Below are 17,820 nucleotides of genomic sequence, written 5' to 3'. Positions count from 1 at the left end.
ATAACCCATTAGTCATTCAGAGTGTGTTGTTCAGTCTCCCTATATTACAGGTTTTGCTGGTTTCTTTTGCAGTTGATTTCTAGTTTGATATCATTGTAATCAGAGAAGACATTTGGTATGATTTCAATTTTCATGCATTTATCAGTACATATTGGCTTGTGACCCAATATCTGGTTAATCCTGGAAAATGTCCCATGTGTATTTGAGGTGAATATTCAGCTTTTTGGGGGTGCAGTGCCCTATCCACTATACTGGTGAAATGTCTGTCAAGTCTGTGTGGTCTAATTGTTTGTTTAAGCATATTGTGTCCTTTTTCATTTTCTGTTTGGTTGATCTGTCCATTGGTGATAGTGGGAATTGAAATCCTCAGCCAGGAATGTGTTTTTCCCAACGTCTGTTTTCAGATTTAATAGTAATTGCCTTATATATTTTGAAGCTCCTTCATTTGACCTTTATGTCTTCCTGTTGTATTGTTCCTTGATCATTGTATAGTGTCCATCCCAATTTCCTGTCACTTTTTTTAAGTTGGAAATACATTTTATCAGATATGAGTATGACTGTCCTGCCTTCCTTTGGGTCCCATTTTCTTATAGGACTGTTTGCCATCCCTTTACCCGAAAGCCTACATTTATCTCTGGAATGAGGGTATATTTTCTGGAGACAGCAGAAAGTTGGATTCTAGTTTTAATACAAGTCACTCAGCAGCTTGTGATTGGAGAATGCAGTTCATTTACATTTAGGATGATTACTGGTATAGGAAGGTCTGCTACTCTCACTTCATCCTTAATTTTCTGTCTCTATTTCCTTGTTTAGTTCTTTGTGGATGTTCTCTTCAACTTAGGTACAAGAACTCCTTTCACATTTCTTGGAGTGAAGGTCTAGAGTTCACAAACTCCTTCAGCTTATAATAGTCTTTATATCTTCCTCACATCTAAAACAATTTTGCAGGAAAGAATATTCTTGTCTGGCAGTATTTCTACATGTCATTCCATTCTCTCCTTGCTCTTAGAATTTCTTCAGAGAAATAAGGTGTTATCCTGATTGTGGTTCTTTTGTATGTGATCTAATTCTTCCTCCCAGCCATCTGCAATATTTGTTCTTTGTAGTGAATGCTTGGAATTTTCATTACTTTGTGCCTTGGTGTAGATCTCGTTAGATTCAGGCAACAAGTTTTTCCTGAATATGTTTATTCTCTTGTCCAGGTTTTGGACACTCTTAATTCTTTGAATAAGTTTTCTGTCCCCCCCCACATCTCACTATCTCCCCTTTTCTTCTGGGTTACCCATTATTATTTTATTGGTTTTCCTCATGGAGTCAGATAATTCTCCAAGTGTTTCCTCATTTATTCTTCTTGTAATTTCTTTCATCTTCCATCTAAATTCTTTGTGCATTTACATGTTTGTGGTCACTGATTCTGTTTTCTCTTTGATCCATTCTACTTCCATAGCTTTCTTTACAACTTTTTATCTCCTCGATTGATCTTTTTACACACTTCGTCTCTATTAGTTTCTTATTTAAGATTTACTTTCTATTATCTGCTCATTAATTTTGTTTCTCAGGACATTCATTTGATTTTCTGATTTTTCTTGAATATCTTTGATTAGTTTTTCTGTGTTTTCTGCTATCTCTTTGCATTTTTTTGTTATGACTATTTTGAATTCTGTATCTGATAGGAAGAAAAGATCTTCCATGTTTTTGTGGTTAGATTCTGCATATTTATTCCCCCCTGGGTGGAGAAGTATTCCTCTGTGGACTAAAGATGCTATTTGCTATATTTTCTCTTTCTCCCATTATTAGTGTTTTGACTTCAATTTTGTGTTCTACTGTCTTAGGGTTCAGGGCTTCACTTTTGCAGAAGGTGGCACTGTATGTCAGAAAGAACTCAGTTGTTGCAGCTACCTCTCCTGGGTGTGGGTGAGGGGCCTGGGTAGGTCTGTCCTCTAGTGAATGTTGAGTGCAATGGCATGGGGGCAATTGTGACTGTGGTGCTGCTGATAGCCCACTTTCCCAGATTGCAGACCCACCTCTCTGCATTCTGTGTGCTGGGCTTTCTGTGTAATCTTGTGGCTGTGCTTTTAAGCATACCAAGTGCAGTTTGTCTTTATTGGTTTGAGACTTGAGAGTGGTGGGGAGCCTGAGTCATGCTTTTCTGTGCTTTGACTTCTTCACTGGGGACTCTGTCCACATGATTCTTACAAGCACTTTCATAAATCTCTTCTCACAAGCCAGTCCACACTAAGAAGCATTGCCCTTCCCAGGACTGCCCTATCATGGAGCAAGGTATGAATTGTGGTTTCTGGCCCAGTCACTCCTCTTACCACCAACTTTATTGTTATAGTTGAATTTCCTTAGCAGCTTTTTTATTGCATGTGGGTGTGTTGGACTGCAATGTCCTGGAGGTGCTATAGTTTTACCACAATCCTTGGGATCCTTTCACTTCAGTGCCTGCCTGGACTATTTTATATTATTGTCCCAGTAGCAAAGTAGGAAACCTTCTCTAATGTCATCTTCCTCCTTTCAGCTTCTTGCTTCTTTTAAATTAATAATCTTTATATTTTCTCCCCACAAACTAAATGTCTTACATGTACAGAAATGTCAAACAAAAACAGGCTTTTTGTTTGCTTATTTTTTGCACTATTTTTGTGTCCTGGAAACCTCAAGATGGCAGTGTTTTACTTTGGAAGAAGATGTTCAGTGCCTGCAGTACCCCATCCTGTTTTTCTATTCATGACAGCATGCAGGAGGCAAGCTGTCAATAGGGGGAGGAGATGGGAGACAAGGCTGTAGATGTGTTTCAAAATATTCTGACCTTTCACACTCTTCTCTAATTTACCATCCACAAAGAACCTCTGTAAATTGGCAGTTGGGCAAACAGTTTTTCTATAGTCATTATAGAAACAGGTATTTTATTCTAGCTATCTTTGTACCACTCTAACTAAAAGCTGATTTTTCTGTTCTAACACACTACTTGGGTAGAAACAATTTTTCTTCTTCATCTTGAAAATTTGGTAGTAAAGAGTAAATATTAAAATACTGCAATAGCTTAAGTCCATGCCCAGACTGTTGAAATAGCTTTCTTCTTTCATCCCTTGAGTATTTTCTCCAAACTTGGTATCATGAAACTCACTTATTCCCAACCATCATATGACTCCTCTTTGCAACTAAAGTAAACCCAACCTCCCTACAGTAACCTGTAGTGTTCTTAGGGTCTGGTTTTCTACACCTTTGTGACCATACCTTTTACCATTCTCTCTCACCTGCTCACTTGTTAGCCACCGTGATCTTGCTGTTCCTCACACACAGCAAACTTGTTCCCCTTTAGAACATTTGCATTTCTTGATAGCCTCTGCTTTTTGCATGGTTTCCTTCCTCATTCAAGAATATCACATTTCAGGCAAAACTTCTCTGAACAGCATCCCTCTCCACTTCAATTTATTCTTACTGTTTATTTTTTTATTGGAAGAATAACAGTACCTAATAATGTCTGAAGTTTTCAAGCAGAATGTAAGTTCCATGGAGGATTGTGACTTTGTCTTGTTTACTCCTTTGTCTCCCTAGAAATAAACCTCACACGTATTAGGTGCTCAATAACTAGTTAGTGAGCGAATGAATGAAACAAAGTTCAGTCAGTCTGAGGTCTTTATTCCATCTCTTTTGACCCACAATATGTAAGTATCACAGGGACTTGGAAAGCAGCAGTAAGAAGTTCAGTCAGGCAGGCATGTTGACACTAAATCACTGAAGTTTTTTGACAACTATTATTCTCTACATCTATTTCCAACATAGGCATAATTTAAAAAAGTTTCTTCAAAATTGTCAATCAAAAAATTTACCTTTTATGAAAGATAAATAGCAGTTAGATATCTTTAGCATTTTCTTAATTTAAAAAAGCATCAAAATTAACTCCAGATTATTCTGTAATTTATTCGCTGGAATAGATTCTTAAACGAAGTTAATTTTATCGAGAAATTAAGAAAGTTTCTAAAAAAGACTTGTCACCTATGTCAAAATAGTGTCTGCTTTACTAATCCTGGTTTGATACTTTGCTTGCAAAACAGCTCTGAGGCATAGAATATTCACAGTGCAAAGAGAAGAGTGTAAATAATTAAGTTGTGAATTCAATTATGGTTGTGTCCCCATTACAGTTCTTTTTTTGGTAGGAGCAATATATCTTCAGTTTATAAATGGAATTACATCCGGATGTAAGTAAGTGGAAGGAAAAATTCTGAAAAGTTCTTGGTAAATAAAAAGCAATTAATTAATTATTATTCCAGTCTACCTGAATCTAGTTTGACAATATTTGATTCAGTTTTGCAGTTACATAGAATCCCCAAGGTATAATTACGATAAAATTAACATTATTTTATTATGCAAATAAGATAGTTTCTTAAATTCTTTTTTAGTAAGCTAAAATATATTAAAAACCTTTTTCTAAAAAATGGACTTACGAAATAAAATATGTAAGACTTGTTTTTTATAGTGACATACTGAGTGTCCTTGTCTGTGACTTTCTAAATGCTCATTGGATTAATTCTTTTTTGTTATTTAAAAAAATCATCTTGATTATTTTATTCATGTTTGTCCTAGTATATATAGCAATAGCTATATAACCTATTAAGCATTTACAATGTTTTAGGCATTGTACCAAGCACATTCATATTATTTAATACCCATTGTCCAGCTTTAGAACCCAGTCATCATTTATAATAAATTTTTGATAGGAAAATGGACTCCAATTTTAAGAGAAGTGATGTACAAAAGAAATTTCTTTTTTTTTTTTTTTTTAAAGATTTACTTATTTATGCATGCAAGAACTGGGGTGTAAGCCAGAGGTGCAGAGGGTGAGAGGATTCACCAGAGAGAGTGGGGAGCAAAACAGGCAGATCTACTGAAATACACTGCTGAGGGGAACAGTGGGCAAGACAGGAGAGGTCTGCTGAGCCATGTGGGTTGCTCCCTGGCCAGCCAGCAATTGAACTCATGCTATGGTGGCTGGTGATAGCTTGATAGTGCTGTCTTTTACCCCTATCCCACCAGGGAGGCCCCCCAACAGAAATTTCTTAAAACATACTTATAAGGGGCCTCCCTGGTGGCTTAAGTGGTTAAGATGCAACTTATGAAGCTATCAGCAGCCACTGCAGCGTGAGTTTGATCCCCAGCCAGGGGATCAATCGATCCCCAGCTCTTTTATATTTTATTTCTACACAGCATTATTGTCATGTAAAGATATTATTGCTGACAGGATTGTTTCATGTATATTTGGATAGCTACAAAGTTTGGTGTGTGCATGACTTGCAGTTACTTTCCCAATAAGCATCATTTATAATTTAATCTATTGACTGTGGTTGGCAAAGTACTTTAGGAGCAATACTTTGCTACTCTTTATGCTAAAGGTTGCCATCACTCAAATAGCCACCCATTTCTGACTGTCACAGTTGGCTAAGCTTTCTGTTGCTGCTGTTGTCTTTACATAGCTTCATGGATATAATTAAATGAAGCCTTGCTAATTTTCTTCAATGTATCCTTGCCATCACTCACCACAGATTAGTTCATTACAGATTAGTCATTTTGACAGAGAACCCCATATTTCCTCATGTGATATGAGAGCATGGTGACTTATTCTCTGGCATATCACAGTGGATATAATGAATATCTGTGGTTTATCCCTGCTCATAGCTATTTCCCTGTATTGAGATAAAATTACACCCTCCTTTGGGGTACCATCTTCTTCTATTGATACAGGTGAGACCTATGATTTAGCTGAGGTCGAACCTTTTTGTGGAGCCTCTTGGTGGTACATGATCGAGGAGAGCAATGTATGGCCTAACCAGAGTGTCTAGTTCAGATGTAGGCCTGTGACTAGGGCGACCAGTCACAGTCATAAACGTCAATTTAGAGCTCTATGCTGCAACCATTGGGAAAGAAAAACTTTACTTTCTGGGATTGCTAAGCCTACACCTTCTGATACTCATCTTATTGCCACACTTGAGGTCAATCTAAGAATTGAAGCAACATTGGGGTAAGCCGAACTAGAAGATGGAGACTATCCAAACCACACCAAGTACCTGAAATCAGTATTAAATCCTTAATATTACATGATCTTAAATTACATTAGCTGAAGTTGGTTTCTGCTCTTTCCAACCAACAATATCCTGAAAAATACAACGCAGATGACTACAAACCAGATCTCAGAGGAGTAATTTGGCTCCTTTTGCCTTCCCAAGGGTGTAAAGATTCACATTGAGGACATCTGTTAATATCAAGGTGGAACCCATGAAATCAACTATTGATGTGTTCCTGAGGATTGGCAAGTTTACTGTGAATTGCTGATTCTGTGTTTTAGAAATCTGCTTTGCTCACCATTATCCTCTTCATAAAATTTGTGTGACAGAGAACAGTAAGTAGGGAAATGCTCGTGCTTTATCAAGAATTTATTAACTCAATGACTTTTATTTTAATTAAATTATTTTTATTGAGGTGGTGGGTTTACAATACTGTAAACCAACAGTAAAACAACAGTGGGGTAAGTTCATATCTCTTCGGATGCATGTTATCATACCACATGTGCCGCCAAAGCAGCAATAATCCCCCCATAGTCCACTGGGTCCCTTTGTCCTTTGTTCTTACTCTTCTCTTTGCCAGCTTGGTAGTCTCAGCTCTGCAGTCAGATCTCAAGGGTATGTTTTGGTTTGGCTCCGTTGCTTCCTTTGCTTTGTTTCTTTGCATTTCGCGGTGACAGCTCTATAATCCTGTGAATGCTTTTGAATCTAGGCTGAGCTTTCCCACTCGATCAGATCACGGTCAAATTACTTAACCTCTCAGTCACAGTTACCTCATATTTAGACTAGGAATAATAATAATCCTGACTAATGGGGCTTAAAAAAATTAAATGGGTTAATTTAGGGAACAAGCTTAGAAGAGTGGGTAGGCATAATAAGTACTAAAAAACATTTGTTAGGATTATTACTCCCCTTTAATTCTAGGCATCACAGCATTTGGCCGCAGAAAGGAAGCCCAGATTCATGCAGAATGATACCATCGTTGTTTATTTCACTAGACACATATGGAAATGAATCTGACAGCCCCAGGTACAAAAAGAAGACTCTAAGCTAGACCTTAGTTTGTTTTCTGTGTTTTGTGGATTAATTGTTAAAACAGAAAAGCAGCATAGTATGACTGCTGTATCAAGATTGTAATCAGCCTTGAAGCAATTTTCATTTTTATGTGTTCACTTAGACCAGTTTGTATGATATGAAATCAATGAGAAGAGAACTGTCCTGGCAAGAACCCTTCTTAGTAAGAAAAAGATGTTTTCTTAGACTACATATGCCTTTAAATATTGTTATTTAAAAAATAGTTACTTCCCTGCAAAGATGTAATTACAGTATTACACAGTATGGCAGTTGTACAATAGCCTTTGTTCAGCTCTCTTGAAGCAAATATTATAGATGTCCAGTAAGTACAACCATATGTTATAATGGAAAACTAAGTGAAAGGATGTGACATCTAAAATTGGTCAGAAAATCAATGAAAGTTTGTTTTTCTGGGACACATTTTAAATCTATTCCTTTTTGGCTTGTATAGCATGAGCTAAGCTTCTGCTACAGGAGCAAAATTATTAGAGTGAAAGTAAGGCATTAAAATAATTTTGTAACATTTTACTGAGGTAATTTATTTTCATTTCAAGTAAATAATTATTGATAACCTACATCCATTTTCACATCAATAATAATCCATATCCCTTTTTTGCAAGGGTCTGGTGAAGGATAGAATTGGACTTTTGGTGGTGAACTTAATGTCATATATACACATTCTGATTCTCAATGATGCACCCCTGAAGCTTACTTAATGTTATGATTAAATGTTACTTTGGTAAGAATAAATTCCCTTTTTGGCCTCCTTTGTCAGACTGTTAGCTATCAAATATTACAACTGTCAGCATGCTTAGTGTAGCAGATACCCCCTTTCAATTTCTTGCTTCTAATCTATAATGGAGAGGGGAATTGGATTGTCCCTGAAATAAGACTGAACAGTTTCTGAGAGTTTTTTAATGGTGAATTGGATGACCTTAATTTATGACTTTTTTATTCTCCTCTCCCCTACTCTCTCCTGCCCCACACATTCCAAGATTGCTTGTTGCTTCTTGTTTTCTCAACCATGTCCAGATAAGCCTGTGCCCTTTGGTTAAGTGAAGTGCTTTCATAATGAATTTTAAATTTCAGAGACTTTATATAGCTAAACACTGCACTTACGTATATTTTATTTTACCTTGTTCATACCTTGCTCATGACCTTCCAATGTTTTTAATGTCAAGAGGAACAAATCCTGATTCTCTGTTTTGTATCAGTGGTCCTTCCAGTTGATCTCCTCTGCCTTTTCTAGCTGATCCAAGGTCATCAGTGACCTCATCATCATTTCCTGAATGTACCTTATTTGCTCCCTTGCTCCCTGTTGCTTTGAGTTAAGGCAGATTTTCTGCCCCTTTCAACTTTCTTACATTTCCTAAGTCATTTCTTAGTCTAATGTTTCCTTGACACTAACTTTACCCCATGTGAATCACTACTCATTCTAATTGCCTATAACTACATAGTTTTTGCCATGCATTCGGAAGTGATTAAATACTATCACTTATTGTTCTTTATCCAGGAGTGTGCAGTTATCTAGGTATGTGTAGGGTAAGTAAAGTATCAGGCTTTTCTGCCCTCCCACCATTAGGATTGATGATGGAAACCTGTGGTCCTGAATGCATGCCTGATGGCGGGCACCTGGAGTAGGGCATTGGCCTATGTAGTTGGGTTCAGCTGGGCTGAGAGACTGGGCTCATAAGGGTGGCATCAGGGGGACACCAGCAGAGCAAAAGAACAAAAGAGAGAGAGAAGGAGAGCAAGTAGATGACAAAAGCAACAGAAAAGCAGAGGCAACGAGAGAATGCTGAAGAGCCCAGAAAGAGTGAATACTCGCCGGAAGCTGGGAGGCCTGCCAGCCTCCCTCTGCCCCCTGACCCTGGACCCCTGCCTGTTATATACCTGGTAAATCCCAATAAAAGCCTGCAAAGGGCTCCAAGGGCTCCAAAAGCCACGAAGGGCTCCAAGGCTCTCCTTTACCACATCTACCCGATCATAGAGAACCTGTCCTATGGCCCTCCTGCCACTGCAGTATGCTATTTCTATTCTGTTCTTCAGATCAGAGAAGGAAAGAATGTTAATATTCCTTTTCTATTCTTCCCATCATCTTGTCACGTCTGCTGAAAAGGAAATGACATCAATCATTCAAGTATAACAGAGTAGCACAGGAAGGCTAGTGATTTTAGCAAAATTGCTTGCCCTTATTTGTACATGTCATTGTTTCTCTTGGCACAAGCCTTCACTGTACAAAGGCATCTGGATGTTGTCATACTGTATCAGAGTGGGTAGGAAAGAATGATTCCTTCATCATTCACCACAGCTGTGCAGGGCTTAAAAGGAAAGTTGGGACTCAGTGAATCCAGTTGCAGCCACAAAAATGAGATCGCAGGTTCTCTTATAGACATAACATAGTTTCAAGCAATTTTTTTCCTCAGAGAGGAGATTTTTGTCTTAAGCATCCAACTGTAGGTCCAATCAATATAGGACCTCTGTATGACCTATATTGATTACTCTTTAATCACAACCTCCTCTTATTTTGAACTGTAGAAGATCATATTTTTAAAATTCTGTCGTTCCCATCTCTATTTTCATATCTTGTCAAAGGAAATTTTTACCAATGTATTTAATCTCTGTTTTGCAAACATTCTAATGGAAAATTAGCTCTATTTTGTATTCATTCCAGATGAAGGTATTTTACTCTGATTATAACTATTTATTAATGACTTACACACATTCATTAGGTTTTCTTGACCCAAATTTCAATTTTTTTTCATTTTACTGCACAGTTAATAATTTCTAGAGATAATAAAATCCTTCCTGGAAATAAAATGTATATCATGAAGTACACAAAGCATTGGAGTTTGCAAAAATATCCCAGGAACCAACTATGGATTGTTTGGTTATAACAGGATGCTAATGATGGCGAGGTCAAAAAACCTCTTTTCAGAAGGGAGTAGGATCAAAACAAGGGTGGTGGGAATTGTACAGGAACTATAACTAAGATGAAAATGCATGCATTGTACAAAAATGAAAAATGATGTAAAAATATATAAAATTAAAAAAAACCTCCTTTCAGTGCAATTAGTTTTATGCTGAGACATTTCTGCTCTGCATATGTATACTACTTTTTCAGTACAGGCAACCATCTCAATGACCTACATGCAACATTAGTAAGGATGAGAATTGAGTGGCAGTGTCATATTGTGAATGAAGTCACAAAGTGAAGAACCTGCATTTTTATAGATGCAAGGTCATTTGTATCAAACTCATAGTTATTTCTTTTCTTTTTTTAAAGATTTATTTATATATGCATGCAAGAGCTGAGGTGTAGGCCAGAGGGGCTGGGTGGTGAAAGGATTCACCAGAGACAGAATGGGGAGCAGAACAGGCAGATCTACTGAAATACACTGTTGAAGGGAGCAGTGGAGACAGGAGAGGTCTGCTGTACCATGTGGGTAACTCCCTGGCTGGGGATGGAACGCGTGCTGCAGAAGTTGCGGATAGCTTTATAGTGCTGAGACTTTACCCCTTGCATGACTAGGGAGTCCCCCACTTATTTATTTCTAAATAATCTCAAAATTTTTTTTTGTTGATCCAGTACCTTCTCTCCCTGGTGCCATAACCAGCGCACAAAATAACATAGATCTGCCATGATTTCATTACCTGAACTCCCACAACCTTCCTCAAAGCTTATTATAAAGGAGAATTAATTACAGCTCTGAATAACTACACAAAGCTGACATATATAACATATAAAGAGCTTTTTATCTCTGGATAAATGCTTTCTCAGTTACAATTGTATTGAAAAGCAGGTGGTGATACCCAGTGATGGCTAATTGCAGGTCTAAATTCTCAGTGGATTCTAATGAGGCTGTGTCCTGGACTCCACTTTCTATTCGAGGCATTGGCAAGATTTTGAATTAGATAAAATTTCTTACCATACCTATTATATCTTAAAATTTACATTTTATGACTCAAAGGACAATTAATTTAAACTACATTTTATATTTCAAATATATTAAATAACAGGATATTAGTGGCATTTGACACTTTTATAATTTTATACAGAGATTTACATAATTTCTTCATTTATTTTTTGCTGCTTTTTTGTGAATAATATATTTTTTTTACAGCTCCATGGTGAAGATGTGAAAGTTTTAGGGGAAAAATGTCATGGAGAAGGAAAGGTTTGAAAAATTATCCAAACTTTTATTCTGTTTTATTTGCAAGCAGCTTCTGGGATCCCATTAGTCCTTAAAGTCTGGTGGAGAATTCCCATTTTTAAGTATAGATCTCAGATTCTCACTTCCTATTCTTCAACTATTGTTCAATTATACATTTATATTTTGTTTAGAGAGGCTCCTGGTTCAACAATCCTGAGGTAAATCAAGCTTATCACATCAATTTTCAGTTTGACCACATTTTTTCCCCAGTTACTTTATTTTTACTACTTCACATTTTTAGCAAGCAAACCAAGATGCAAACGAGGTTTATTTCATATTACTATATTAACTGGACTTTTATCCAAAAATAGGGAATTCTCTTTGAATAACCATTTCTTTACTTCATAGCCAGCTTAGGAACAAATGAGAGAAAATTTTATTGATAGTGCATCCAAGGGGCATATTACCAACCAGGTGAGAAAGTTAAAAGGAGTGTTGAGGGGCAGCCAAGTTTAGCTCACAGGCCGGACTGGAGCTCCAGGAGTATGGGGCCTTGGTCCAGCCCACCCAGCAGCACCACCCAAGTGGCAGGAAGTGACAGACATGTGCGTTCCAGTTCGGGTCTGGGAATTCCCTTTGACTGGGAAAAGAGACTAGAAAAGGCAAAGGGAGACAAATTCCAGAAACAGCAGGGAAGAAGAGTGGTTTGGCTCTGAAGCCCCCAATGCTGGCAGCTCATCTCATAGCTGCCAAATCACCCAGCAGGGACAGAAGAGTGACCCACGACAGGATGGGGCCAAAGAGTGGGATTGAGGCCAGTGGGAAACAGAATGTGGGCTGGTGGTCAGGCAGGAAGGTGGCTTTCCACATTGAGGTGGAAATGTAAGCTGGGCCCAGCAGGGAGCCATGTGTCCAGCTCCTTCAATGATGCACAAAAAGAACTAAGTCTGAGAAACAAAGTTTGAATTCAAAAATATCTCCTGACTAAGGTACTTTGTAGCATTTGAATTTGTCTGTCAAACATCTACTTGTATGTAACACTCTACAAATCACTGTGAGGATCTAGAGTTATAAAACAAGGTCTTTGTTCTCAAGGACCTCATTTGAAAAGATAAGTCTAGCACACTTGAATTGTTAGAGAATACCAGATAGGAATAGTTTCTAAGGACTACAATGTACACTAAAGTAACTCAACCATAAGAGAAAGAAAGAATTCATGGGCACCATGCAACTTCAGCAGGCCATGAGGATGGCCTCATTTGGAAGAGAAATTGAGGAGAAATATTACATCTGAGGAAAACTTGTGTAGGAAACATGGGATGAACATGAGAGTATGAGTCAGAGAGAAGAGAAGCAGATGACACATTGAAGTACATATAAGTGGGGGGAAATTCTCTTGGGCTTGGGAGGTTGGGCTAGTAAAATGAATGACATTCACAACATTCATTTCCCTGTTATGTAAAAAATAAGATTTTTAATTTTAATGGTGAAAGAACTGGAAAGAAATTAAAGAATTAAATAGGGAAACTGCATTGTTGAAAGTGACAATGGTGTCACTAATGGTTTAATTAGTGTTTAGGGCAGAGAGAAATGAAGGGAATAGTTCCTTTTCCTCTTGAGCATTTTTTATTCTTGCAACTCTCACTTGTTATAAGGACTGATTTAACTCTTCTTCCTCACTGAATTATCTACTTCCTAACACACTCCCTTTAGTAGCTCTAGCTAGCATTTCTTCCTCCACAAAGTCTTCTCTGAATTTGCCAAATTGTTGACTATACTTTCTGTTTGTATGCTTACTGGAGTTATATATTTCACATTAATTACTATTTATTACTTAATAATGGGATATATTTGCTTATGAGTTTTACTCTGAATGATATTGGACACTTCTTTGTACACAGTTGATTCATTATGCAATGCTGGACACAAAGTGAGACTTTGTGTTCATTGAATTGCTGCATTCTTCCCCATCTGATGTCAGTATTTACTCTTCTAACATGTTTTTGTCTTATGATTCTTATGATTTTTTACTTTAAAGGTTTGTGCCAACTTCCATTTAGTCACCTACTCCATGACTGATCACAAACCAGATTGTATGCAACTGAAATATTAGACCCCTGCATGTAATTACATGACTAGAACATACTGTCATTTTGATTCTCTTGCTGTCTTAACCCCTAATATTCTGTCCCATAATCCCTTTGTCATCTCCCAAGTCATCAGCTTTGTCCTGGCTTTACTTCTTTCCTTCTGTCAGAAATTCATGCACAAAATACTCTTAACTGCTTAATCAATCACACAAGCAGGTTAACATGGAACAACCACAGATTCATGGCTTCCAGTACATACTGATCATTCTTGCTGCCTGGGCTTTAAATAATGTTTCATTATCAGCTTTCCCACTCCATCATTTGGTGACTAGTCTAAGCCTTCATTACTTTTCTTATGTCATTTAACCCATCATCATTTTTTTGGATTTACATTATTTATGCACACAAGAACTAGGTATAGGTGCAGAGGATGAGAAGATTCCTTTGAGACAGAGTGGGGAGCAGAACAGGCAGATCTACTGAAAGACACTGCTGTGGAACAGGAGGTGAGATAGCCAGAGGTCTGCTGTGCCATGTGCGTTATCTCCCTGGCTGGGTATCAAACTCATGTGCAGTGGCTGCTGATATCTTGATAGTGCTGAGACTTAAACCCTGCACCACCCATCATCACTCTGAAGAAAGGATCTCAATTCAAGCTTCACTGGAAAAGTAGAATTAATCAGGTATGAACTTCTTCAATATCCCCCAAGATACTGCCAATTCAACTGCAATCGATGTCCAGAATGAATTTTTCCACCTTTGGTCATTGTTTTATACTCTCATGTTTCATGTACTTCTGGGTCAATTGCAGTCTGATTTCTGCCTGACTCCCTTATCTTGCACTACCACTGAAACTTGTCTGGCTAAGAACACTTACATTTTTGTATTGCCAAATATTTTGGACAATTTTCAATCTTTTTCACTATTATTCTTCATGTTTTATACTGATAACCATGCCTATGTCTTTGGCATTTTTTGTACCTTTGGTTTCTGTGTTTGTCCTTCTCTTGATGATTTTCCTTTTTCTTGCTATTCATTCTTTATTTACTTTAGAAGCTACTAGTTTTTATTTTGCTTTTAAATGACACTAGTCCTTGAGTTTCTCTTCTCCTCTCCTGTCCTCTCCTCTCCTCTTCTTTCCTTCTTTTTTGTCTTTTTCTTGATTAACACACATTCTCTGTGCAATATTATAAAAACTCATGGCCTCAACTGCTGTGATTATTAACAAAATCTTTATTTCTATTCATATTTCTCTGCTAAACTAAAAATACTGTAATCAACTGAACAATTCCATTTTGGTTTCTCATGTTTACTACAAATTCAGCTTGTCAAAAACTAAACATCTTTTTTCTGAAAAATTCTTTTTTTTCCTCCTTACTTAGGTCACCACAAATCTGAGAGTCATTCAAGACATCTTTGCATCTCCCCCAATATTGAATCTGTTTTTAAATCCCATTAATTTAAAATCTGATATATGATCATTTTTCTTTATATCTTCACTGCCACTAAGTCCTGGTTAATAGGATTCTATATCACCTTAGCAGCTTGCCAACCAATCTTCTGGCTTCTGTCATGCTTTTCTAAACTGTCCTCTAAGGTATTGTCTGTTTCGTTTAAAATCTTTTTTTTTCTTTTCCTTTTTTTCCTTTTATTTATATACATTTATTACATCATCCTTCATTTTTGCACAATGTATGATTTCCCGTGAAATTCCCACCACCTTATACCAGTAAGAATGGCACATGTCAAAAAAACTATCGTCAGTGTCTAAGAAACAGAAACAAGTCATATTCCTCTTATGCTTAGAATATTTCATTTACTTTCAATCTCCTTCAGCATAAAATTCAAATTTCTTGGTAAGGTAATAATACATTCTTCATGATATTGCCCAAGCTCTCTCTCACCTTGCCTTTCACTCATTTGTTAAGTGGGGAATATACCAAATGCTCTGCAAGGCAATGAAGCAACAAAGAAAGTAAGACGCAGTCCCTCTCTAAAGACCTCAGAGTCAAATAGGGAAGATCAATAGGTAAACAAATGTTTTAAAAAATAAAGTAACGGAAGAATACCTGAAGTCTAGGTCAGGCTTATCTCTATAGTCTAATGTCCACCTGGGCACACAAACACACCTGAAAAAAAATCTTAAAAAACTAAATCAGGTCAGAAGATTTGTTTGTTTCCTATTGCTACTATAACCAATTACTACAGACTTGGTGGCTTAAAACAATATAGATTTAGTTTTTTTTCATTTCTGGAGGCAAAATGTTTGAAAATAGTTTCACAAGGAGTTAACTGAAGTGGTTTCTTCTAGAGTTTCTGGAGAATCCATTTTCCTGCCTTTTCCAATTTTCAGACTGCCTAAAAACCTTGGCTCTTGACCTCATTCTCCCAACTCCAGACTCTTACTTTCTTTGTCGTATCTCCCACTGCTTTAGTCAAAAATCTCCTCTGGGTTCCCTCTTATGAGGACATTTATGGTTACACTTAGGGCCCACTCAGACAACCCACAGTACTTTTCCCCCCTTAAGATCCTTAACTTAATCACATCTGTGGTACCTTTTGTGGTAAGGTACATGTTTAGATGTGCAAAGGATTAGCACTTACAAATCTTTGGGATTATTATTCATTTTATCACAGAAAACAGTTTTGATTTAGCCACAGAGAGGTAATTACAAAGTAATTAGTTGCTATCAGTAAAATGTTTCAAGCTAGTACATGAGAATCTAGGTTCCTGACTTCTTTTGAGTCTCTTCTAGGACTGTACTCTACATAGCTGCTGTCGGCTGGTGGCTTTGAAGTAGCCTGCATTCTCCACTCAACTGTGTCCACCAATTCCTACCACCCTGCAGCTGGTCTGCTTTCTCATCTACACTGTCTGCTGGAGTTTGTAATCTCAGTCCTAAAATCTTTGCTCTTTCACACAACTTTCTGTATTCATAGATGTTTATTGGCTCCTCATACAATTGTTTTCCTTACTGTCCCTCCTCTGCAATCTCCTGAATATTCCTACTCATCCTTCCTTACAAAGTGAAAGTATTACTCCTTTAGGGAAATTCTCCACATCTTCTGTCTGTGGGATAGTAATTCTTTTTCTTTTAAAATTTATTTTTATTTATTTATGTATAAAAGAACTGGGGTGTAGGCCAGAAGTTGTGGGTGAGAGGATATACCAGAGATAGAGTGAGGAGCAGAACAGGCAGATTCACTGAAATACACTGCCTAGGGGGACAGCAGGTGAGACAGGAGAGGTCTGCTGTGCCATATTTGGGTCAGCTCCCTGGCTGGGGATCAAACTCAGGTCTGAGCAGTGATAGGGCTGAGACTTAACCCCTAGGCCACCAGGGAGGCCAGGGAGAACAATTCTTATCACTATTTTAGTGCTTGGCTCACTAAATTTTCACCTGCTTGGAGGCAGAGTTTGAGAATTTTTTTTCTGTCTCTAGCACATCGTTCACAGCAGAAACTAAATGTTTACTAAATAAATATCCGTGACTGATGAAACCAGTGCTGCTATTGATGGGTGTCATTTATTGTGAAGAAAAAATTTATATATAAATAAGAGTTTACAGCTATAAAAGAGGATAACTTTTATGCTTTTTGTTTTCTTTTTAAAAATAATATCTTACAGGGCCTCCCCTGTGGCACAGTGGTTGAGCTCTGGGCTGCGAAACTGCCCACAGCCTCTGCAGCGCCGCTTCGATGCCTGGCCGCGGTTAAGTGTCCCACATGGCGCACAGACCTCTCCTGTCTCGCCCGCTGCTCCCCTTGGCAGTGTATTTCCATCAGTCTGCCTGTTCTGCTCCCCGCTCTGGCTCTGGTGAATTCTCTCACCCTCCCGTGCTTCTGACTGTACCCAGTGCTTGTATAAATAAATAAATAAATAAAATTCTTATAGAAGTGATATTGCATTATAACATTAGCTTCAGGTTTGTATCATTAAAAATCAACATCTGTATATACTACATTAAGTTACCATTGAAAGTCCAAGTCTATCCTTGGTCATAAATACAATTGACCCTTTTTACACAACTTACCCACCCTCTTCTTTCTGTAACCACTTATTTGTTTTTATACTATAAAAATATATTTTTGTATTATTTACCTCATTTGTTTGTTTGGTTTCTGTATATGCTATATATGAATATGTTTTGCTGTTTGTCTATCTTTGTCTGACCTAATTCACTAAGAATAAGACCCTCTAGGTCTCTCCATTTTGTTACAAATGGCAGGATTTTATAATTTAAATTTTCCACTTTTGGCAGTTTTCTGGAAAGTATAGATGGAACCAGATATTTCTGAATAAGAAAAGATTTGAATCCAGGGAGTATATTGGGGAATATGGAGCTGAAGCAGACCAGACTGGGGGGAATTGGCAGCCCTGAAGCAAGGCCAGGCCCTGGCATCTTGCTTTGTCCTGTAGGACCTGGTCACACGCTGTTTTAT

This window comes from Talpa occidentalis, unplaced genomic scaffold (assembly GCF_014898055.3).
Source record: "Talpa occidentalis isolate TD23 unplaced genomic scaffold, MPIMG_talOcc4v2.1 talOcc4.6, whole genome shotgun sequence".
Lineage (NCBI taxonomy): Eukaryota > Metazoa > Chordata > Mammalia > Eulipotyphla > Talpidae > Talpa > Talpa occidentalis.
Note: the sequence above shows the minus strand (reverse complement) of the source record.